The sequence below is a fragment of the Vipera ursinii genome (assembly GCF_947247035.1).
Source record: "Vipera ursinii genome assembly, chromosome: 1".
Classification (NCBI taxonomy): domain Eukaryota; kingdom Metazoa; phylum Chordata; class Lepidosauria; order Squamata; family Viperidae; genus Vipera; species Vipera ursinii.
Genome location: NC_139512.1, coordinates 115959459 through 115983476, shown reverse-complemented (window position 1 = coordinate 115983476; position 24018 = coordinate 115959459). Strand labels below are relative to the sequence as shown.

General features: G+C 40.5%; 1 protein-coding gene across 14 annotated transcripts in view; it reads left to right on the top strand.

Moving 5' to 3' along the window:
- Positions 1-24018, top strand: part of CTNND1 (catenin delta 1) — a 72845-nt gene that overhangs the window by 4425 nt on the left and 44402 nt on the right. For 7 of the 14 annotated variants that reach the window (XM_083349484.1, XM_083349480.1, XM_083349479.1 and 4 more), the window contains one exon: positions 21967-22080. The exons of 3 other annotated variants lie outside the window; for them this stretch is intronic. The gene's annotated coding sequence lies outside the window, so the exon portion shown is untranslated. Of the gene's footprint in view, positions 1-8488; positions 8510-14530; positions 14627-21966; positions 22090-22603; positions 22725-24018 lie in introns of those variants that run through there. 4 more of the 14 variants (XM_083349476.1, XM_083349483.1, XM_083349488.1 and 1 more) reach the window with 4 other exon arrangements.

Below are 24018 nucleotides of genomic sequence, written 5' to 3'. Positions count from 1 at the left end.
AGAAAGTACCTTAGGTAAAAGAGATGAAAATTACAGGGTTTGGGTTTTATAAGAAGTAGAACACTATGTAACACTTTTCAAAATGGGAGCTTAAATTATTTTTGTTGAGGAATGAATCTGATAAAACTAAAGACCTGGAGCAGAATGTCCTTTAATATAACTGGGGTTATTGGGGTTGCCTCTATTAGGAGTGACAACATTACCACTGATGACTTATATAACACATCCATTCTTGAAACATAACTTAGGACCTGCTGAGATATTGGTCAATCAAGGGACTTCTGATTTATTCTGAGTACAGTATACAGACAGGGAGGGTGACAGACGTACTCATTACCATCATCTGAGTCATTGAAGGGAGGACTAGGGTTGACTTTGTAAAGCAATATAGACTATGGTGACTTTCCCTTGTAGTCTAGGTTCCTATTTTATGGCCTATGTGCAACCACAAGAACTGAAGAAAGAGAAAGTGAAGAAAGAGAAGCCAGAAAGTACTGATAAAGAAGATTAAGATGCTTCTGAGTGATGGAAAAGAGAACTCGCATGCATTCACCCAATTCTGAATTCACAGTTCCTGAACTGTGCTTTGGAAAAAGAGGACAATTGTTCAAATTAATCAGTAGTTAATCTGCAGTTGACTTGGATTTTGGAAGGTTTAGAAATGGGGGTGGAAGTGTGCCTCTATTTAATACAGCATTTCAAACATGGATTAGTCAATGTATCTTTGCTTTCATTTCTAGTTGTTGGATATTTAGCAGGGATATCAGGGAAGCAAAGATGGCCAAAATAATTCTAGAGAGAATTCTTCTTGTTACCACCTTTAAGCAAGCTGGTGATTTCCAGATGTTTTGGGCTACAACTGCCATGTTAACCTACCCATAGAGGTGCTAAGTGAAGATTATGGGGATTTCAGTGCACGCTAAAACAGTGAGCCTTTCCATGCTTTACACATGGTATATGGAAAGTATAGTTAAGAGTCGTGAAGGCTGGCTTCTCCAAACTGACTTTGTCATAATTGAATGAAGAACTGCCAGTGGTATTCTTCGCCATTGGAAAGGCCTTTCTCCTAATAGTAGCCTCTCCTGCTTTTGTGGCTACATAAGAGCAAGTCCTGTGACACACCCTTCTGTTGCTGTTCAACTGAGCAGTTGCTGCCAGCACCCACAATCTCCAAACAAAGCCAAATGTGAAAAATGAGGCTTGCCAAACGGCCTCATACAGTTTAATACAGTTCTTGCATCTTCAAGCAAAAAATAAATCCACGTATCTTCTTTCTACTCTTTTATTAAATATCCTCTGTGAATGACTGAAAGTTAGGTTTCTGTGATTAACTGGGTAAAAGTTATTCCACCTTTATAGATTGAAAGTTGATTTGATGTAAAACCTGTAATATGTGAGTGAAACCCATCTTTAAAGCCTATTAGCATCTTACAGAAATGGGATTGACAACAGCAACTCCTTTTCAGATGGGGAAAACATACGGGGCAAGGGTGGCAGAAAAAAAACACAGTGCCAATTTCTGAGAAAATCAGCCCAACTTTTTCCAAGAAAAAGACACAAACTAAATGGAGATCAGGCTTGTCATTACTTCAGCAAATGCTAAACATGGATCTCTCTCTTTGCTCCCCAGATTTCTTTCTGCCCTCCCTCCTAGTTAAAAACTTGTCTTATCATCCAGCACAGCCCTCTCTGACAGCACACATGCCTTTCTCTTCTTTTTGGAATAGCACACGCATACTTCTGAACGTGTTATTGCATGTACTGTTGCTGCCACAGCCTTGCTTATGGATCAAGCAGGCTGGTTTTTTTCTTGGTGAGGGAGAAGCCTGCAATACTTGCTTCTTTTTGGCTTAAGTGTCTCACTAAAGCCACTCCCTCAGTAGAGACTGAAAAGAAGTGGATAGTCTCTCTGTTTATTTGATAGTTCCCTTTTTTTCCTTCCACAAATTATTGCTTAATTATGTCCTCCTTGAGTGGTCATTTCAGTCACTGACACATGGGATGTCATCCCAGTTTTCTCAGTATTCTTCTGAATTGAGCAATAAGTCTGTGAGAAAATGTTTCCTGACTAATTCACAACTCTTGAATGTAGGATAGCTGATTTGTCATAACGACAGCAGCATTGAGACGGCAATTTTAGATTTCACATTTTATTTTACAACCAGAGCTGATAGAGGAAGGATGAGGTTAGTATGCTACACAGTAAATGCTTAATAATTGGGAATGCTGGTAGGCAAGGGTTAGGCTTCTTTAATTTGTTTTTCTTCATATATACTGGTTTTCTTAGTTTTCAGCAAACATGCTAGAACCATGCTGTCCAAATCTAGCATGTAACTGGAATATATCAGTTTGGAGAAAATCCTGCATAAGGGATGGTGGGAATGGGACGGTGTCTTGACTGCCTAACTGTGATACGTCTTTTAGCAGGGGTGTCAAACTCAATTTCATTGAGGGCCGCATTAGCATTGCGGTTGCCCTCAGGGGGCCGGGTGGGTGTGGCCTGGGTGGGCGTGGCCTACTGGGTGGGCATGGCCAGAGTGCATATGGCTTACTGGGTGGGCGTGGCCAGCTCTACATCGTTGGCATCAAGGGTGCCTATGGGAGGACCTGGGCAGGAGTGGGACAGATCTGAGGGTCTCTGGCAGAAGGGGGGTGGTCTCTGGGCCTGGGCCAAGGCAGTGGGGGCCGTTCCCTCCCTGTTTCCAGGATGGCTTCGCGGGCTGCATGAAACCTCTTCGCGGGCCGGATCTGGCCCCCGGGCCTTGTGTTTGACGTGTCTGTCTTTTAGGGTTTAATCTGAATTTTTCTTTTATCCCGCATCTCAAAATACTGGCAATCTAGATACTCTGTTTTCCACAAAGATAGGCAGAGGGCTACTTACAGAAGGAGAATTCTGGGACTGCTTGCATCCCAGAGCTAAGATTGCCCACCTCTGTGCAAGATTGCATGATTTTGTATTTAATGCCCTGATAAAATGTGGCGCAGTCTTACATTTTTGGGGGTGGGGGCGGCGGGCTGTGTTTTGGAGAAGACAGCCTTCTTGTGTTTTCAGTGAAAGGGAGTGTAGTGTGTAAGAGGGAACATGGGAAAACAGAAGCCCAAGCCTGTGAGTGAGGTTTGCGGGGAGTTGGACAGAGGGTGGAATTGTTAAAAGATACAATCTGAAAGAAGAAGAATGGATTACATTCCTTGACTTCATCCTGCATCCTTTCTCTGTTCGGGCAAACCAAAATCTAGTATCCAGTCGGAAATTTGTCTTCTCTTTCCTGCAAGTTTCTAAACACAATATCATTTCCTGTCTGACCAGGAAATGCTTGCTTCCTTCCTTTCTGCACGAACAACAAAGAATTTAAAAAGCTGTTTGGATTATAATATTTCCTTCTCCCAGTCAAATGAGAGAGAGTCTATGGAACCATTTAGTTTAGGCTACTGTTGTAAAAGGGCACCTGCACCTCATCTTGCATTGTGTAGCTCTTTGTAAAACCTTTTTTTTTAAAAAAAAAAGCTGGGTTGTTACTTGGGTGTGGCTTTTAAGCAGGTATAGATGTTTGGATTGCAAAATGTGCTTCCTGAATAAGAAAAATGGAGAAGAGAATTTACATGATCTAATATCGCATTAACAATGGATTTTATAGTATCTGATCAATGTTATTGTCACCGGTTGACATTTTTTTTGACTATTGGATATTGTTCCTTTCCGGTTCTCTTGTTAAACTAGTTTGAGAGGAATCTTAAAGCATAGAGTACATGAAACAGTTTGAAGTAAAGGACAGAATGTAGATAGATAGAACATACATATTTCTAAGTATTTAATGCATTACTTTCACGCTTACTGCAAAAAGGGAGACATTCTATTTTTGTAGAAAGCACTGTGTCTGTAGAAGGAATGCCTCAGTTTCACCTTTGCTGTATTGAGTATCTTCCGAAAACCTCCTAACGTTTAGTTTCATGACTTTTATTAATTAGTTTCTGTTTGGTGAATTGCAATTTGAATTACTTTATCTGTTAGGCAGGAAGTGTGCCTAAATCATGCCTTTCATTTAGATACCTTATAGTAGCTGGATTTCTTTAAATTAGATTTTTTTTTAAAGAATAAAATTGGGGGCTATTTCCTGGGCAGTTTATTGTAAACATTTGAGAAGAAATTCTAATCATAGATTTGAACTCTTTTGAGGAGTTAAAAGAGCTTTAGTTAAAGTGAGATGAGAATTAACTGCTTAAATTTAAGGGAAGAAGTGTTTCTTCAATATTATAAATGATTATATTTTATCTGCTCAGAAAAAAAGGCTGGTGTGAGAAATCAACATCTCCCTTCTGGAATGCCATATGTGGCCAGGCAGCCACTTTGAACGTTTGTGCGTTTCATGCTTGTCATCTTCCCTTTCCAAATACACAAAAGAAGAATCAGATGGTGGTGAATGTTCTCTGAGGTCTTGCTGATGAACTGAATTGTAGCTACTTCAAAGTTCTGAGCGCCTGAGGAAGAAGCAGCCCGGAACCTCCCCCATAGCAGCTCACCATCAGGCAATGCTTGATCTTGTTCTAGTGCAAGTCATTCCTCACACAATAGACTTGTAGCACTTGTTGTTCCAGACTGTGTCATGCTATTCCTGTTTGCCGGAAGAACATACCAAGTTGTTTGTAGGGTTTGTGCTCTTCTTTCATCTTGTATACAGAGAGGAGGAGGAGGAGGTCTGGACCATGTAGTGATCGAGACTTTGGACTCTGGCACCATGTTAGGAGCATGATGAATTGAGAATGCCATGCTATTCTGATTTACTGGAGAAACCACAACTCTTTCATGGCTTATATTTGTCCTGTTTTGGAAAAAGTGGTGGGATAAAAGGTCCGTAACTCAGTGGTTGTTTATTTGTTTGACTGTGGAAGCTGTCAGATTCAATTTTGAGCCGTTTTTACCTCAGTTAAAAGGATTGCATAGCTTCAGCAGATAAGGTGCTGTCTCCTGTCAGTTAAAGGAAAAAATATTGGGCATTTGGCCAAATAATTGAAGACATAAAGGTGTGTCTCACAATACCCCTTGGGATAAGACTAGGACAATTCTAGACAGCAACTTTGCTTTAGGAAATTTCAAATCATAACCAATAAACTTTTTGGCTTACCTCTTGTGTTTAAATGTATTTACGCAAATGTATTGTGTCTATATTTTTAAAACAAGTTCTTAACACAAAGTATGTTCTGTGCACTGTGGTGGAATATAATTTTGAGATTGTGTTTCGAAGGCAATGTTCTGTTGGATAGGGCTCTGTCTAAAGTTTCAACGCTAATTTTGCAATAATGGAGATTTTCAGAGAAGAGACAAGTAGCAGTGAAGTTATTTTGGAAGGATTTTTGAAGAGCAGTCAAAAGAGAAGCCTGAGTACATTGGAAGTTTCACAATCTCCTTTTATGGCTTCTGAACTTTTATTTTCTACTATTTTATTTTATTTTACTTATAGGCTACCCATCTCACCTAGAGCAATATTGTCAGATCTGGAAAATGGCTAGTTTTTTGAGATTCTGAGAATCTCAGAAAACAAAAGGAATACGATTCTGCAGATCTGAAGGGCCCTGGCAGGTACATAATAGGTTGCTCAAATTATTTGATTATTAAGAACTAGGAAGTATGAAATAACCCCCCCTCCCTCCTCCAATTACGTTGAAGGCATTGCTTGGGCTTATACTCAAATGCTATCATGGAAATGTATCTAGGAATTATGAATACTGATAATGCCAGTTTTTCTGTTTAATACAGGTAATGCAGAACAATATATACTGCTCAAAAAAAATAAAGGGAACACTTAAAGAACACAATGTACTGTATTTAATAGTAGGATGTCTTATTTTCTGTTCCCTTTATTTTTTTGAGCAGTATATATTATGCCATTGCTAAGAGTCAAAAGCAACTTGATGGTGCATAATAATGCGGAAGGTACAAAATAATGGCTGTTGGTAAAAATTGCATGGATTTTGTTGGTGGCTATAAAAGTTAATACTATGCATGGATCGTTGGAGGTACTTTAGTTTCCTAGAGGAGAGCCATACATATTTTGCCATTTCAATACTATTTTGCTCCAGTTGGGTTCAGTTCTTATTTATTTATTTGTTTATTAATTAGATTTGTGTGGCACTCATCTAGAGAGAGACTGGATGGCTTACAAACATATGCTTTAAGCATCAATTGACAATCTTTTTAAAGACTGTGTCAAATGAGAAGAGAGCTTCAGTCTTGACTGTAGGTAAAGGTTTACTTACTGAACAAAGTTTGAACATAGTAACTATCCTGGATAATCATATTTATTCTAGAATCTAATATATATACATTTTAAATAGTTTTATCTGCTGTTATGTAGATGTATCATCTGACCAGAGTTGCTGGTAATCCTCAACATTTAGTAAATAAACATTTTCAAAGATTCATGGTTCAGGTAATGAGAATCTAGAGAAATGGATTGCTGGACTTCAGAGATTCTAAGTTGATTCTGGCTTCATGGGTGATTTCTTTGTACAATAAGATATTCAGTGGCCTTAAGTTTTGAGTCACACCAGATGTGACTATAGTGGAGATTGAAATGAAGTTTAAAGGCAAAGGGGAGAAATTTGTTTTATTACCTGGCAGACTTCAGGTCTTCAAAATCTATTTGGTGTACTAGAACTAGAGACTCATCAAATATCTGATGCAGAACAGTTAATAGTTCAATATTTTTCTAAATTCTTATACAGAGGGCTCAACTGTAATTGGCCCTAGTACTCATAATAAATACAAATTACATAATTTGCTCCTTTCCTCTTAATGTTTTGTCACCTAAGTATATTTAGAGAATATGAAGTCCTTGTCTGGCTAGTATTTGATGTAATTAGGAATTAGGGATCATTATTGTAGATCTAATTCTCATAAGTTTAAACTAGTCAAAACAAAACTATGTGCTAGTTGTGTTTTCTTCTACGTGTTTCCTCAACATGAATAGAATAGGATTGTGTGGGATTTTGAGTTCAGTCTCCAAAAGGTGCTTCAGTACATGAACAAAACACTTAACAACTCTTTAAAGTAGCCTCATTTTCCTTGGGCTCATGTGGCAGGTGCAGCGGACTTTTGCATACTCTTGAGAAAAGATGCAGCTGCTTTAAGGAGCTTCTGGCAGGAGTGATGTTGGCTCTCTGAAGTACTTTTTTCTTAATTTTTTTTCCAAGAATTGCACAGCCTTGGAAATAAACGTCACCAAGGTTGTTAGCCATAGAAAGGATTTCTAGTGACCAGACCAGGCTGTTACTGTCCCGGTGAGAGCTGCAAAGGATTTTAAGTCTGCCTTGCTGATAGGCATGCCACCTTTGCATTTACAGCAGACATGTCAAACACAAGGCCCGGGGGCCGGATCCGGCCCGCGAAGTGGTTTCATGCGGCCCGCGAAGCCATCCTGGAAACAGTGAGGGAACGGCCTCCACTGCCTTGGCCCTGGCCCAGAGACCCTCCTTCTGCCAGAGACCCTCAGATCTGCCCCACTCCTGCCCAGGCCCCCATAGGCACCCTTGATGCGAACGATGTAGAGCTGGCCATGCCCACCCAGTAGGCCATATGCACTCTAGCCACGCCCACCCAGTAGGCCACACCCACCCTGGCCATACCCACCTAGCCCCTTGAGGGCAACCGCAATGCTGATGCGGCCCTCAATGAAGTTGAGTTTGACACCCTTGATTTACAGTAAGGCTGGAAAGGATGGAAAAGTAGCTAACTCCTTTTGAGTAAGGAGAATGAAGCAATGCTGAAATGCATCAAGTATCTTTGTGTGATAAGGGAATGAATTGATGCCCTTCAAAAGCCTCTGCATGAACTTCACAAAGTGTTGGAGTTTTATCACTTGAGAATGTATACTGTTGATGGGTTTTTAACCTCCTTTGTTCATCTAGCACAGAATTCCTGTTGCAATGTTGGTGTAGCAAAATGGCTACAAAACAACTTCTTTCCCTTTTCTGCTCCTGTTTCCTCCCAGGCCCAAATCCTTGACACAAACCTCCCCTTCAAGACCCGGTTATTGGTGGGGTTACAAGGGTTGTTTTTCCTCTAATAAGATAAGGAGTTCTGCAGGATAAAGTGGGAGCTCTGGCCGCTGATTGGTGGCCGGATTGCCCTGGAATGCTCTGGCCCATTTCCCAGAATCCAGCACTCTGTGTTTGTTTGTTTCTGAGCTTGAGATCTAGTGCTACTGTGACAGGAAATGGGAAGGCAAGAGGGGGAGAGAGAAGGGAGACGGCTGTGTATGCGCGTGTGCAATCTCTTTGTCCCCTGACTTCAGCTGCAAATTCCCACCGAGAGAAAAGAGTGACCTTTGTGTTGTGAAAGGATTTGCAAATTGTGCAGATCCCTGAGTTTAGAGATTTGGCACGTGAATCCAGGTGTCATGCCCCGTGTTCCATGTAGGGATCCTGAGCTCTCCTGAGGACATAAAAAGCTGAGCACAATGTATTTTTTTTCCTGTAGTTGTGTAAACTTGGAGAACTTCTGGTGCTGTGCAGGGTACGTAGGCTATTTCATTGCTAGCAGTATACGTATGCATATTTCATAGAAGTTCCTTTTATTGAACTTACAGGTACTAACAAGAGTGTAACCTAAACGGTGGTCAAAACTGCTCGCTATGCATGTGCCTTTCTCATGGGCATGTTGTGTGGTATGCTTCCACAGATGACAGGTAGATACAGTATTAACAAAGTAATCCATTGATGGGAAAACAAATTAGTGAGGATGCTCTTAACTGCCCTATTGCCTTTGTATTTTCCTTGGCAGGTGGGCATATTTGCAAGGAAAGCCTTTTTAAAGAATCTGCTATTTTTATGCTCTCAAGAATGTTAAGGATCTAATTTGGAGCTTAGAAATATTTACATTAATAAAGATCACTCTAGAGCTGGCATCTTGCTTTGCAGCATAGCTTTCCGTTAAATATTTTCTTAATTAAATCTTTTTTTTAAAAAAAAATAATCCGGTGGGTGTGCATCCTGCATTGCTCAGGGGAAGTCTTCCAAGGCATTAGAGCCCTTGAGCTCCCAGCTGAGTTAGAGGAATTCTGTCCCCAGTCAAGCATAATTGTCTTGATGACAAGTGTAATGCTTGATTGTGCACTCTTAGTGGGTATTTTTCAAAGCTAGGGTTTCGTGCTAATAAAATACTGCTGTCTTCAGATGGAAGAATAAGAGAGAATGTTTGATGTCAGATGCCCTTTTGTCATTACATTTTTCTTGCACTATTCATGCTCCTCGAAGACAACCTTTTTTTTTTCATTTCTTTGTTTAATGGCTGAAGCAAATCAACTGCCTTTTAAGATGGATGTCTTTCTGGTGCTCTTGTAGTTCAAGTTTATCAGATCATATTACTCCATTTTGAAAACAGTATTCCAGAGTTATCTGTTGGGTATACAGAGAGTTCTTTCTTTTATGCTTCCTAAAAATCTCGCTTAAAGCAAATTTGTATAAAGCGAGACACTAAAACAGTGGGGGAAAAGGTGGTTGCAGTATATGGTGTCAAATTTTGTAATCCAAATGCATTGACAAATGTGCTCATAAATTTTTAGAACTTTATTCATAAGCACCCCCAACTCAGACATGTTTTTTCTTTGTTTCATGTTAAACGTACAGTGAAAACACTTCATCTTTTCTATAGCTGGATTTCTAATGCGCATTATTATCATGGCAGACAAAGGTGGAATGCATCAATACCTTATGAATTTTATTCTTATTCTTTGCTCTGCTGTGTGCAGTACCTTGCCCAAGTTTATAAGCTTGTCTTTGAGCTCAGGATCTTTAATCAGCTTTGGCACGATGTAACTTGGCCAACTGTGTTTCTAGGGTTAAAGCAGTTCTTTCCCTGTTGGTTTTGGATAAGGGATTGGGTAGTTTTGATGTACCATTGATGGTAGTTTTTGGCTCCTTAATAACAACAGTAGCTGTTGAAGATGCCTTGGTGGAGCAGTGGGCTAATGCCTCCTTAAGTAACACCAGCTGCCTGCAATTAGTGCAGGTTCACATCCCACCAGGCTCAAGGGTGACTCAGCCTTCCATCCTTCCGAGGTAGGTAAAATGAGGACCCAGATTGTTGGGGGCAATTAAGCTGACTTTGTAATAATGCCGCTTGGGGTGTGTGTGAAAGCCCTAATAAGCAGGCATATATGTAGAATGAAGGCTACTGCTAAGTTTGTAAGCCGCCCTGAGTCTTCGGAGAAGGGCAGGATACAAATGGAATTAAAATAAAAATAAAAAATAAAAAATGTTCAGTAATTGGAAGACAGGATGCACAGCTAGAACAACCACACAACACAGAGGTGAATACGTAATTGAGGGTGGAAAGAGGCTCTGTTGGGAAAAATGTTTGGTCTAGTGGTGAAGGAGATGGCCTAGAAGCCAGGAGACTGTGAGCTCTAGTTTTACCTTAGGCATGAAAGCCAGCTAGGTGACTTTGGGCCAGTCATTCTCTCTCAGCCCAACTCACCTCACAGGATTGTTGTTATTGTTGTGGGGAAAAGGAGGAAGGAGTATTAGTTATGTTCACCTCCTTGAGTTATTTATAAAAATAATAAATGTGGGATGTAAATAAAGCATTTTTGGCAAAGAGAAGTCTTGCTATGTTTGCAGACCTTGGTCACAAATTAACTATGCTGGCATCTATCACATGACAGTATTTCCCCCCCCCCTCATAAAGCAGATTCTTAGACAAACAATTTCCCTCAAGTGAGTGAAAGCAGTATGTAGATTGGAACATGGGGGGTGGTGGTCTCTTTGCTATCTGAGTCTGCAGTCTTATCCTGACTTTGCTCACTTAGCCCTCACTTTGTATTTGGACCCCAAGAATGAGAGAGGATGGCCGTCTTTGGGCTTATGTAACTGAACTAAAGTCTCCTAAACTAAAGAGAGAGAGAGAGAGGGGTTGGGGAGAGAGAAACTCTCCTTTGACTGCTTTGAAGGGCAGCTGCCCTGCAGCCAGATTACTGGCATACCAATGGAACAATCCTTTCCCTCTGCTTGGTTGGTTTCCTTTCCTAATCTCTGTCTCTGTGTGTGTGTCTGTGTGTGTGTGTGTGTTTGTGTGTGTGCGTGCCACAGCCCCCTCCCCTTCTTGACTGCTGCTGCTCCCTTCCTGAAAGGCTGGGGCCTAAGTTCCTGGGTGGGGCTCCTATTGCTCTGGCTTTCGCTGTGGGCCTCGCCTTGCCTCGCCTTGGGAGAGTGCTGCTGTTCTGTTCAGACCATCCCTAAAGCTGTTTTTGCCACCGACCGTGCACATTTTTCTGAGTTAAATGATAACTGAATTCCCAGCAGGACACGGACTACCGCTAGCTAGCCGCCTAAATACTCACAGACGGGGAGATGTGTCCCTTAAAGCCGCCGTTAGATTTTAACTTTGCATCCATGCTGACCTCAGAAATAGCAGCTTTCCTTAGTACTTTTCGCCAGCCCCCCCCCCAAAAAAAGAGGTAATTATGAGATTGTGTTGAACTATCCTTGGGACTTGCTGAGGACTTGATTGCCTTGATCTTTGCGCTTCCCTGACCTTCTCCTGTGTCCATTTTAGTCTTTCCCCAGCCTCAGAGATCCCGGTTTTGTATCAACTTCTCCTAGCTGCTTAAATTTTCCCATATATGGCAAAGTGGGCTTTTCATTGGTATGGAGTCATAGGATTCTAGTAACCTGCAAGAATTCTTCCCGGTCGGCATGTAATTTTCATCCCTTAAGGGTGCAGGGTAGCTGTGTATAGGTTAGGGAGACAGGTGAGTCTCTTGAAGAGATCAGATTAACTAGTTAAACCAGTCTTGTGTGTGTGACACAGGTTAGGGCAAAGCTTTACTTTTCTGCCTTGGGCCAGTTTTAGTCAGCGGGGAACACACCCTGCATGTAGCCTAGGTTTTTTTTTGCTGAAGTCTGTCTACCAAGATTTATTTTTTTTAAGTTGTTGGAAGGGATTGCTTGCAAGGATCTGTGGTCCCCTTATCATTATTGCCCGGATAGGAGTTTGCTTGTATAGGGAGTGGCAGTGTTCAAAGTCCAAACAAAGTTGCAAACAAAGCTATCATATCGGTTCTTTTTTTTCCTCTTTCTCATCTTCCTGCTGCATAAAGGCAGAAATCAGCATGGGTCCTTGGAAATAAAGCTCAGGATGAGAAACAGGTGAATAGAACCTACTCTACTCACTGAAGTGGTTTGAAAATAATTCAGTTTAGTGCTTTGAAAGCTCAAGCCTTCACGCTGGGTGAATATTGTGTTTCAAATAAGAGGAGAAATGTGTTCTGGGGTGCAGACTGCTTGTGAAACTGAACCAAGGTTGCTATTACTTGTAGCTAGTATCTCAAGTTAAGCAGCTCTAAAATATACAATAAACTCACAAACATGCACACATTTTACACCAGGAAAGTATTCTGCATCCTGAAGTATGAAACACATTAAGTACAGAGGGACCCTGCATGTCTCATACAGCTTTGACCTGTTAATTAAGAGTGTATTATGATTACTCCAAGCTGCCAGCAGTGGGTGGAGTCGCACTTGCTGAATCATAGCTTACTAAACCACAGAAAGTTGGTTTGCACAGTGTACTAAATTAAAGTTAACCCTGTTAACGTGACTTAAAGTGAATTATTTATTTGGACTTTTCTAAGCTACTGATTTAAGATTCTATCCATCCCTCCATATACCTGGTTACAGAATACAACACAGACCCATCACGTCCAAGTTGTGATTCACCTAGATGTGACACTCCATATTGTAATATTGAATCTTGGCTCTTCTAGATGGCCCTTAAATCATGTTTGTAATTCTTTAGTAGAAACATGGTAGAAAATATCCAGCAGTCAGTTAAATGAGACTAATGATCTAACAAAGACTTCTACTCGATTTTATCCCTGTGATTCTGTGAAGTGAAGAAGATGCAGGTTGAAAATCCAAGGAAGATTGAATTATAAAGTGCTAACAGGAGTGGCTCTTTTCTAAGATGTGTGCCTCATCAGAAAAAAAGGACAACTGAGAGTTATAAAGACAATTTCAGTACGTGGCAATGAGCCCAGGAAACGACTTTCTAGTTTGCTTATCTATAAAAAAGTGTGTGACCATATAAAAACTATTATTTTATGAAAAAAATACAAATAAGCCTTGTGGAGTGCATAGTTGAAAATGTAAAGAGAAATTGAGGACTAATATGACCAGCAGTGCTTGTTACATGAGTTTACACAGTCACAATACCACTGGCAGGTCAAGTTTTCAGAAAAAAAAAACCCATAGTTTAATGATCTACTTTGCATGAAGAAAATCTCCGGTTCCTTCCTTTCTATCTGCTGACAAACTTCCTCCTTCGTGGTACATTCATATGATTTAGTCAGGGGAGGGGGAAATTGCTATTATTAATCAGAAATCTTTGGCAATCAAATCACCTATAGCTCTGTCTTATCTTTAATTGCCAGAGTCTGAGAATTGAGATGAAAGCTGAAATATTTCTTGTTTAAACAAATTTTTTACTTTGTACAACTCAAGATGGTTGACCTAATGCTTCCTGGTCTTATTTTCTTCACGACACCTCCATGACAGAGGAAATGGTCTGAGAAAAAACGACTGGCTGAGAAATCACAGACACCTGGAAATCCCAGTCTCCTATTTTCTAGCCCAGCTCCTTAACACTGCACCAAACAGGCACTCAGTTTTGAACATAAGAGTGATTTTTCCGCTTCTGTGAAGAAAAGTTGGAGAAAAGCACCACTGAGATCTGCAACACAAGGAAAGGTTCTCTCTTGTAATCTACGCTGTGCTTTGGCAACTGATACTGAAAATATAATAGCCTCATTCTTAGGGCTGGAGTAAGTAAATATTGGTTAATATTTTGCTTCCTGGTTTGGCAGAGTCCAGGGATCTGAGTCACTGTATTGGAAACGGGGAAAGAATTTAAATTTTCTAGCTTAACTTCTGTAATGTAGTTTTAATTCCTATATGCTGTAACAAATTATCTATTCCAATTCCCGCAAGCAGGTACGGTTCCCAAGTACTCCTTGAAGGCTTAATGTGGTTGCCATGTAAAGCTCACAGGTGGTTGCACTTGCTTGCCAGGTGTTGACATCAGTCTCCATAATGAGTCTGCAATAACAGCCATCCATGTTTTATTACTAGAAGAAATTGCAGGGAGGATCATCGGCAACCTCAGACTTTGATGGTTGAAAGTGAAGAAGCCTCTAGGAATCTCTTAACGGGTAAAAGAAGAAAGTGCAAAAGTTAGTTTGCCGCTCAATATTGTGTTTTTTTTTAAATTAAGCTGACATCAATGGACAGTGCCAATTGAATGCAGATGATTTTTTTCTGGACTAAAATTTGTAAATGTGATAACCGAAGCCACAAAATAAATAGACATCTGGTCCCTGAGAAAAAATACTGTGACACTTCTAGGTGAAATAGAAAAGTGCAGAGACATCCCATCAACCCTTCTTGAGCAGGGGGTTGGACTAGAAGGCCTCCGAGGTCCCTTCCAGCTTTATTCTGACTGATACGTATTGTCAAAGCCATGGTTTTTCTCATTGTCTAGGAATTAAAGATGGATGTCAGAAAGGCTGAATGAAGAAAAAAAACTGCCGGTCCGTTATAGTGCATGAGAAAATTGTGGAGAATACTGCAAGAACAAGTAATTTGATAGTAGTTGTAGCAAAACCAAGCTGTTTGAAAGAAGCTGTAGGGTGGTATATAAGTCTATGTTAAGTCTATGTCAGGGGTAGGCAACCTTGGCTCTTTTATGACTCGTGGACTTCAACTCCCAGAATTCCTGAGCCAGCATGGCTGGCTCAGGAATTCTGGGAGTTGAAGTCCACGAGTCATAAAAGAGCCAAGGTTGCCTACCCCTGGTCTATGTGCTATTGCTAATACAAAAGCAAGTGTCTCTGGAGAAAACTGATATTTGGAAAATGTCTGTGGATGTTTGGAAAAACTGAGGCTAGATACTGACGACATAAGTATGAGCTCAAAGAAACAGTGACTGATAATCTAGGTGAAATTATGTCCTTGGTAATTAAGAATCAGAAGCAGCTGAATACCGGTAGTAGCAACTGTCTTTCATCACATGAGGTATAATAAGAGGCTTCATGATAGCTAATTCAGTAAATATTGAGACATGAAAGATAAGAAAGATGTCTGAGGAATATTTTAGATGTTGCTTTGTCCTCATCTTGGTTTACATATACTTTGTTCATTTGCCTATGTGAAGGGAGTGTCTTAACTTTTTTGCTAGGTTTAATCCATGGGTGTAAACAATTGTGAACTATAGCTCTGTTTATCAGATGTATGGAGTGCTATTATCTTGATTTTAAAAAGATTAGCTTAATGATCTTTGGTGTATATATATTTGAGCCAACTGGAAAACTGAATTTATGATCAGCACAGAAGCATAAAAGAATGGTGAATTTTTTAAAAATTAGCCTTTGAATCTTCAAAGTTGCAGTAGAAAGGTTGTTATAACTTATGCTTGTCCTAAATTATTAACGGTGTATCTGAGGTGCTACAGGAAATGCTTATCTTTTCTGGCATCATTTAGACAGTCAGTTGGATGCCTAGCTTAGATGTTTATGACAAGTGGTAGTAGGGCATTGTAGGGAAAAAAACACCTCTTGAAAGCAGATTTGTTTGTCCTTTTGAAGTTATTAGCTTCAGGTTGTTGTTAGATCAGCCAATTTCAACTGACATAACTTGAAGGTTTCTCAAGGTGCATCTGCTTATTCTCAGCTTTCTCCCATAAAAGTGAAAATGTTGCCTTCTGACTTTCATAGTTTAGAAATTAGATCCTGGGGGTTTATAACATTAGAAGCAGTGTTGTTATTTGATAGAAAAGTCATGGACATACAAGAAAGAATCAAGAAATGTGGTGTGGGATTTGCACATTTATGTTAATGGTTGATTGTAAATACTATTGCTCTTAATGGCCACTAGTAGTATAATGGAATTCACATAACCCCTTACACTAAAACTAAACAAACCATAGTTTATAGTTGGTGGTTACCTAGCTGCTGTAATACTGAAACCTGTAGAATCTGGGCTGATACAAGAAGATATAACTCTTACATAAAGATTATGTCACCTTTTGGTAACCTAAACCAGAGATGAATCTTTTTAATTAAGCGAAAGTCTATGGAAGCTTCAAGTAAGGAATAACTTTATTTTTTTCTTAAACCAAGTAATAAACAATTTTATTACTTGGGAATATTTTTTTTAGGGAAGTGTAGCTAAAGAGCTATGGGGATCAGTTTAAACTTTAAATCCCAGCCTATCTTGAGACTGAGCTGTCAATATCAACCAGTAGTGGAATTTTGTAACCATTGGTGCTAAATGACGATATGAACAGGGTTAGGGTTATGCAAGATACTGTCCCTTACAGTCCTAAGCAATGGATTCCTTTGATAATGTACCAGATAGTCCACCACTTAAAACAACCCGAATTGGGACTGGAATCCTGGTCATTGAGCAAAGCAATTGCTTCATTCAATTACAACAATTGTAGAACTCTTGCTTGCATAAATTAAGCAATCTCCTAGGTCAGGGGTGTCAAACTGCCAGCCCGTGGGCCGGATGCGTCATGGTGAAACCATGCCCACCCCATTGCCGGCAATGGGGGGGGGGAAAAGCTGCAATGCGTCAGGACACGTCACGTGATGTTGCGAGTTTGACACCCCTGCCCTAGGTTGTTAAGTGGACAGAGCGAAAGAGCTGCCTATTCAGAGTTGCAGGATATTCTTTGAGAGCAAAAGGGCTCCACCCAAAGCTGAAATCCTCCAGGAGGATTTGCTTGCTCTCAAAGGTTTGCCTGCTGTGAGGAATTCAGTTCCCCTCTTGTCCTCTCTGCTTGCAACTTTTCCTTTCTGCTTCTAGGGGGGAATCTGGCAGAGAAGACTGCAGATGGTTATCATGTGATCAAGGGGCACCTGGCAACCAGTTACAAATGCAAATCAGTTGCAAACTGCCTGCAAGGTGGTCATGTGACCATGTATGCACATGCACACACAAAGTGATGTTTTACAATGGCCAGAAGTGTAAAGTGAGGCTTAACTTTGAATGGTGGTTAAATAGCCAGTCATAATTCAAGGGCTACTATAGCCCTACTCTTTTGCTTTGCAAATATAGGTAACGAGACTGTATTGTCCTGGGGCTGTTGAAGAAGTCATGCAAATATATCTCCGAAACCTTTTTTTTTTTAAAAAAAAGACTAATTTTAAGATTTAGTGAAATGACATATGATACCCTCTGTGGTCTTAGGACACATGCAGTATAACAATACTTGGCAGTACATTTTGAGGATAATGTTAAATAAACATTGCCAGGAATTGGATAAAGTGAGACATAAACCTGTTAGGTTCCTCCTTCAGTATTCCTTGGAACAATGTCAGCTAAATGCTATATAAGCCTAAGTAAGCATCCACGGTAAATCAAATAGGATTGAAAATCTTTTTGAAGTGATATTCTCAATACTGTCTCCTCTCTTTCCCATTTTTCTTTTTCTTCTTTTTTTTTGAAAATGTGTCGACATATCAATCAATCAATCAATCAATCAATCAGAATAGAGTTGGAAGGGACCTTGGAGGTCTTCTGGTCCAACCCCCTGCATAAGCAGGAGACCCTATATCATTTCAGGCAACTCACTGTCCATCTTGATCAAAAAGGTCAAGATGGCCATAAAGGTCTCACTGAAGCACCATCCCTTTTATTGCCCTCTGCATGCAACATCTGGCTTTGATTCCACAGCCACCGGTGCCCTGGGCCATGTCCTCCTCTTCTCCAGCCTGGGTCCTCCATCTGACTGAAACTGAGGGACAACCCCCACCCCCACGTCTTTGGGCTCCTCATCAGTACTCCACTACTACTTTCTCCGAACAACCCTCCCCTCCCCCTCCCCCCAAGCTGCTTGTTCTTTGCCCCACTAAGTTTAGCAGACCTGTAGGTCAGTCACTTCGCACCCTGACTAAAACTTTCATTTTGTAATAGCTGAGTTCAGTAAATCAGTTTTCTGAATTCTGTATTCCAGTTCCCAAACTTCTACAAAATTGTAGTGCTCATTATTCTCTTGGCACAGCTCATGTAACACAGTGCCTAAGAAAGGCTGAAATTTCATCTTATCTACCCTTGCTGAGAAAACAACTGCTCAGGTTCTTGCATTTTCTAGCTATTTTATCAGTTGAGAGCTTTGTTTGCAAAGTGTATCTACTGCTTAGTTTTAGAACAAGAATACATAACCTGTGTCCCCTGAAGCCTTGAGTAGAATTCCTAGAGTTTCTTCTGACTGAGTTATTAAATGCATTAAATCATACAGACTGTTGCAATGCACTCTATGTGGAGCTACCTTTCCACGATAACCGGGAAGCTACACTGGGTCCAGAATGAAGTGGCTTGGGCAGTAATTGACATGTCACAGTATGCCCATGTGGCAACACTGCGCCATGAGATGTACCAGTCAAGAGGCTATTTATCACCTGTAAGGGTTTTTTTTTAATATCATAAGGCTTGGTTACTTGTGGGACTGTCTCTTAATTGTTTCTGCCCGATAGGTAAGTTTAGTAGAACGTGTGTGCTCCAGATTACTGCAATCAAATAAATGCCTTCTATTGGAATCTAAGAAGTGTGCCTTGGTTGACATGGTGCCTGCCCTCTGTGAGAAGCATCTCCCCAAGATCTTCATAGTTCCCATCTTGGTGATGTTCAGGAAGTCTTAGAAAACCTGGCTAATCTTCCAAGCCTTGGAATAGAGTGGTGGCCAAACCCTTTATGATTTTTCTTCCGGATGTACATGTACCTGTATCTTCACTGTTTCTTGCTTTTAAAATACAGGCCATCCATAGTTGTTGGGAGTCAGGTGACCTCTAAATTGGTCCTGTTTACTGCTTGAAGTTAGCCCTGGGCATATTACTTGGAGACCAAGCGCAGCATAAAGCCTCAGCATTCTTGTGCACCCTCCACACTACTTGTAGCTTCTCATGCTGAATGGGGAGACTGCCTGTTGCTTGGGACAATGAATACCAGGTTCCCCAGTCCTGCATGAATATATTTCATAGCTCCGTCTTATAATCTGTAGTGAGTCTTTGGCTTGTAAACTGATACGTGCCCGGGCTGGTGGAAGAATTACAACTCTTGTGATTGCGACACCACATTGTTTGCTTCTGATGTCATCTGTGTGCCTTACAAATTTTAATCCTGATAGTGGACCTGAAGCTGATGAGGATGATGAAGCCCACGAAGATATACTGTATAATTTTGAAAGGGCATGAATTGGGGTATGGGTAGGGAGACTTGAACTATTCCAGTCTCAAGTGCGCCCTTAGTGAAGTTCTGCACTGGCTTTTGGCAGACGGGAGATTACAGGGTGGAGGTCATCAGATGGCAAAGTGCAAGATTGCCTAAGCAAACTAATAATGTCTTTGAGGTCAAAGTCCTTCTGGTGCCAATATGTCTAAACTGAAGTGAAAGAAGTTAAATGAAGTTCTTTTTTTAACGTGTGACTAAAATATGATTCTGAAATGTGTGTTGTTACAATCCAGAATTGCAACACACATCCAATCTTTCAAAATTACTTCATCAAAGTTGCTTGTGAAGTGTAACATTTGCATATGCCATAGATGGAAGCAAAATTACAGTCTGGAAGACTGTGTTTGAGCAAGCCACTTTAGGTAGTTGCTACTGCTAAGTAATTGGTGGTGGTGTGTGTGTTGTTGTCTGTTTCATCCTTAATTCAGTTAAAAGTGCCCCTAACGTGTATCTCCTGATACTGAGACATAAGCTTAACATTCTGTTATAATCCCAGGCAAGCCTGCAAAGAACAAATAAATAAATAGACACGAGTTTCAATAGACTTTAATGCTGTAGACTGTTTTTCTCCTGATGCTTTTTCTTTAATTTTATATTGCTTTTCTGTATCAATAAAGTCAACTGTGATGGTTGATTGAAAACCCTCCGAGGAATTAAGTCTGTTCCAAGAAAAAGTCACAAGGTTCTGCTACATTCAAATAATCTTTTGAGTGTGTTCCTCAAAAAAAACAAAACACTATTTTTTCCAAACTGTTATGCCTGTGGCCATATGTATCAGTTTGGGGGCTGATATGTCACCAGCACCGTGGGAAAAATGGATTGAGGGAGTTTCTGTCTTGGAGGCTAGACTAGCCCAAGCATGTTGTTCCTGCTTTGATTTTGAGGGAGGGGGAATTTGAATTAAATGGGAAAAAAATCCTCAGAGCATGCTTGGACAAGGCAGGATTGAGGGGGATATAAGTGCTAGAGGGAAACAGTTTATGGCCAATACTACCTTCCATCAACCCCAGAATAATCAAAATCAAGATAGCCCACTGAGTTGTTAACATCAAGCGGATACAGTAATTCCATATTTCCTATGTTCATTCTGGTAATCTTTTGGAGGAAAGGTTGCAAGCAAAGGCTTTTATTAAAAATAATAATTAGACAGTATTGGGTTTATTCAGATCTCTTTTTTTTTAAAAAAAAACACACAACGAATTCTGTACAAGTCAGGGATATAGTCTTGCCTGTCTCAGGAGAACCGCTTAGGAGCCTAGGTTTTTAGAATTGCTGTTGGAAGGTAATCTGTAGCTTCTTCAGGATTGGATATATCAAAAAGGAGGTCTTTATTGTTTCAATTTTTTTAATCGTTTTGTTTTTATAATTATAGAATTGTAAGCTGCCCAGAGTCACTTGATTGAGTTGGGCCGCTATAGAAATTGAATAAAGCAATTAATCAATAAACCTTGAAAGTCTGTATATCCATTAGATCCCACATTCTCCTCTTCCTTGGAAACGATGATGTTTTCTTTTTTTTTTTCTACTGCTGGAAAGAAAAAGGGATTTCTTTAAAAAGCACTAAAGGTTAAGGATTTTTTAAAAAAAAGAATTAAAAAGGAGAAGTGGTGAACTCTCTTTAAAAATTGGCATAATAATAAGTGATTCCTTTTTCTCTCTTTGACTCTAAACTTAGGGCTGGCATGCTCAGGACTATTGAGGACAAGCTCATTAGTTTTATAAAGAGTTTATATTTAGCTCTTAGGCCACCCAAATGCGAGGTTTATGTTGTTCACTGTAACATTAGTTTTGTTGTGGTTGCATCTGATCTTTACCTTATGAAAAAGTAGAAAGCCTACAATCTTACAAGGAAACTGCCTATAAATCACTGCACAAATCGTGCATTTTGAAGATCCCTGCCCTATCAGATTGCTTGCTCTGTAACTGTAACCCAGGGGTGTCAAACTCAATTTCATTGAGGGCCGAATCAGCATTGCGGTTGCCCTCAGGGGGGTGGGTGGGCGTGTCCTACTGGGTGGGCGTGGCCAGAGTGCGTATGGCCTACTGGGTGGGCGTGGCCAGCTCTACATCATTCGCATCAAGGGTGCCTATGGGGGCCTGGGCAGGAGTGGGACAGATCTGGGGGTCTCTGGCAGGAGGAGGGTCTCTGGGCCAGGGCCAAGGCAGTGGGGGCCGTTCCCTCCCTGTTTCCAGGATGGCTTCGCGGGCCACATGAAACCACTTCGCGGGCCGCATCTGGCCCCTGGGCCTTGTGTTTGACATGTCTGCTGTAACCTGTTCAGGTGTGATAAAGGCAAAGTTCAGAACCGAGGTGCAGTTAAGGTCTTTTTTTCTTGCCAAGAGTGTAATCTGTGTGCGTGGATTTTCTGTTTAATGAAGTTTTTCCCTCACTACAGTTGTAGTCATAATGGGAAAGGATTAAGTGCGCCTCAAATTCCATGGTCCAGGCTGCAAAATTTCTACTACCCCACTGTTGCTTAATGAATCCATTATTTTTTAAAATTAATTTGCTGGAAGTTGTTTTAAATCCCTTTTGGGAAAATAGTTGGATCTACGTTTTTTTTAAAAAAATGTATAAATACTGATTTGATCTTAACTCCTTCCTTCCTTGATCCCTTTGCTTCCTTCCCCTTTTTAAAAATTTACACTTCCATTTTTTATCCCCTTCCTGCTGTCTCTCTGCAGCCTTTTTTCTCCTGCTTCCTTGCTGTTGGTGGCTGGGCTCCTTCTCCCATGATTTTCTGCACTTAGACCAAGCTGTGCCTTAGCCAATCAATTCAGACCGGCCTTCTTCCACAGGTGTGTATGGTATGGAAAATCACTCTTAAATATTATTTTGTGTCAGGATGAATGTTGGGGTTTCTTTCCAGTTGGCTTTCTTTAAAGACTGGGAAGCTCTTAAGGTAGGGAGAACAGTGGTTCCAGGATGGAAGAAAAATATAGCCTGTCTTCCTTCCGTATTTATAAATTCACCAGCCTTTTTGTATATGAGGTCCATTAAAAATGTCTTTATTAATTCATGAGTAGGCTGTGGCTGGAGATATTTCTGATGGACATATGCCAATGTTTTGTCTTAAAGCACTTTGGCAACTACCCTAGGTTTGGGTAGATAAGGTGCAAAATGGCTTGTTCTCCTTGCTTGTCTTGTTAGCCCTGAATGCTGACAATCATATTAACGTTTATAACTTAATACTTGTGATTTTGAATTGATAAAAAAGGGGTCTTGAAGAGAACTGGCTTGAGAAAAAAAAATGTTCTAAAATACATCTGAGCATTTCCCAATCCTTAACCCTAAGATATTCTATGTATTATATTTTTACAGAAAGTTTCCACTTAAGGAATAAAATGCATAAAAAAGATGTAATTCCATACACAAGTGTACATGCAGCCTCTGAATGATTTTGGAAGATTAAATTGGAGAACTCTACGAATGTTTATATATTGTGAGCACTGCATGAATAGTGGCAAAAAGTATTTAAACAATTACACGTGGCAAACATTTTTTGGTAACATATAACAAAACTTGCAGTATTTCACTATATCCATATATGTACGTTTGAAAGAAAACACTGCAGTTTCTTAAGAACACTACCTGTTGCCTCTCCCCTCCCGGCCCAAGCTTATCATGTTGCTCAATATAACTGCCATAGGTAAAGGTAAAGGTTCCCCCGCACATGCGTGCTAGTCGTTTCCGACTCTAGGGGCCGGTGCTCATCTCCATTTCAAAGCCAAAGAGCCAACACTTGTCCGAGGACGTCTCCGTGGTCATGTGGCCGGCATGACTAGACGCCAAAGGCTCACGGAACGCTGTTACCTTCCCACCGGAGTGGTTCCTATTTTTCTAGTTGCATTTTTTACGTGCTTTCGAACTGCTGGGTTGGCAGAAGCTGGGACGAGTAATAGGCGCTCACTCTGTTACGCGGCACTCGGGATTCGACCCGCCAAACTGCCGACCTTCTGATCGACAAGCTCAGTGTACTGAGCCACTGCGTCCCAGATAACTGCCATAGCCAGTTATAATTAGCTGATAGGCCAGCTAACTGATTCCCGAGGAGTGTGTTTTTAAAATGGTAGAAATTGCTCTCCTCTTGACAGGAGTGCATAAACCTAAAGTGACATGCAATTTCCTGTTCGAGGGACAATGACCTGAACCTAGGCAGGCTGGCAGATATGAAAATGCTGCTACAGTAAAATATGTATGTGTGGTTGAGACTGACTGCAATTCCCAAAAACAGTTTTTAAAAGTTGAGATGACTTTCTCTGAAGACCTATTTAGTATAAATAATGTAATGAGATAAAAGTTATCAAGAACCACTAAAGATTGTGTTGACTGGTCTTCACAGAAGGAAATCTTGGCTATAGCTTCTTTTCAAAGTGGTCTTCCTGTGCATTAAACTGTCCTAAAAATTAATCTCTGAAGGCAGCAAGTAAGGGCCGTTTAACTAGAGCAAATTCTTGGTAAATGTACTAAAATAAGTGTGCTATGCTGCAGAAGTAGAAATTTCCATAGTCTTTCTAAAATGACACTCTTGATAGAAAGAAGTCCTAAAATGTAAACTAAGGCATCAACTTGTACAAAAATTAATGTCACGATGACATTAGCATGCTTATATCCTATCCACTATCTAGTTTGCAATGAAGAAAACTCTGGAGGGATAGACTTTCAACCACCCAAAGTGCCCATTGTGTTATCAAAGGAGCACCCCTGCAAATAGGGTTTCCCTTCACACACAGATT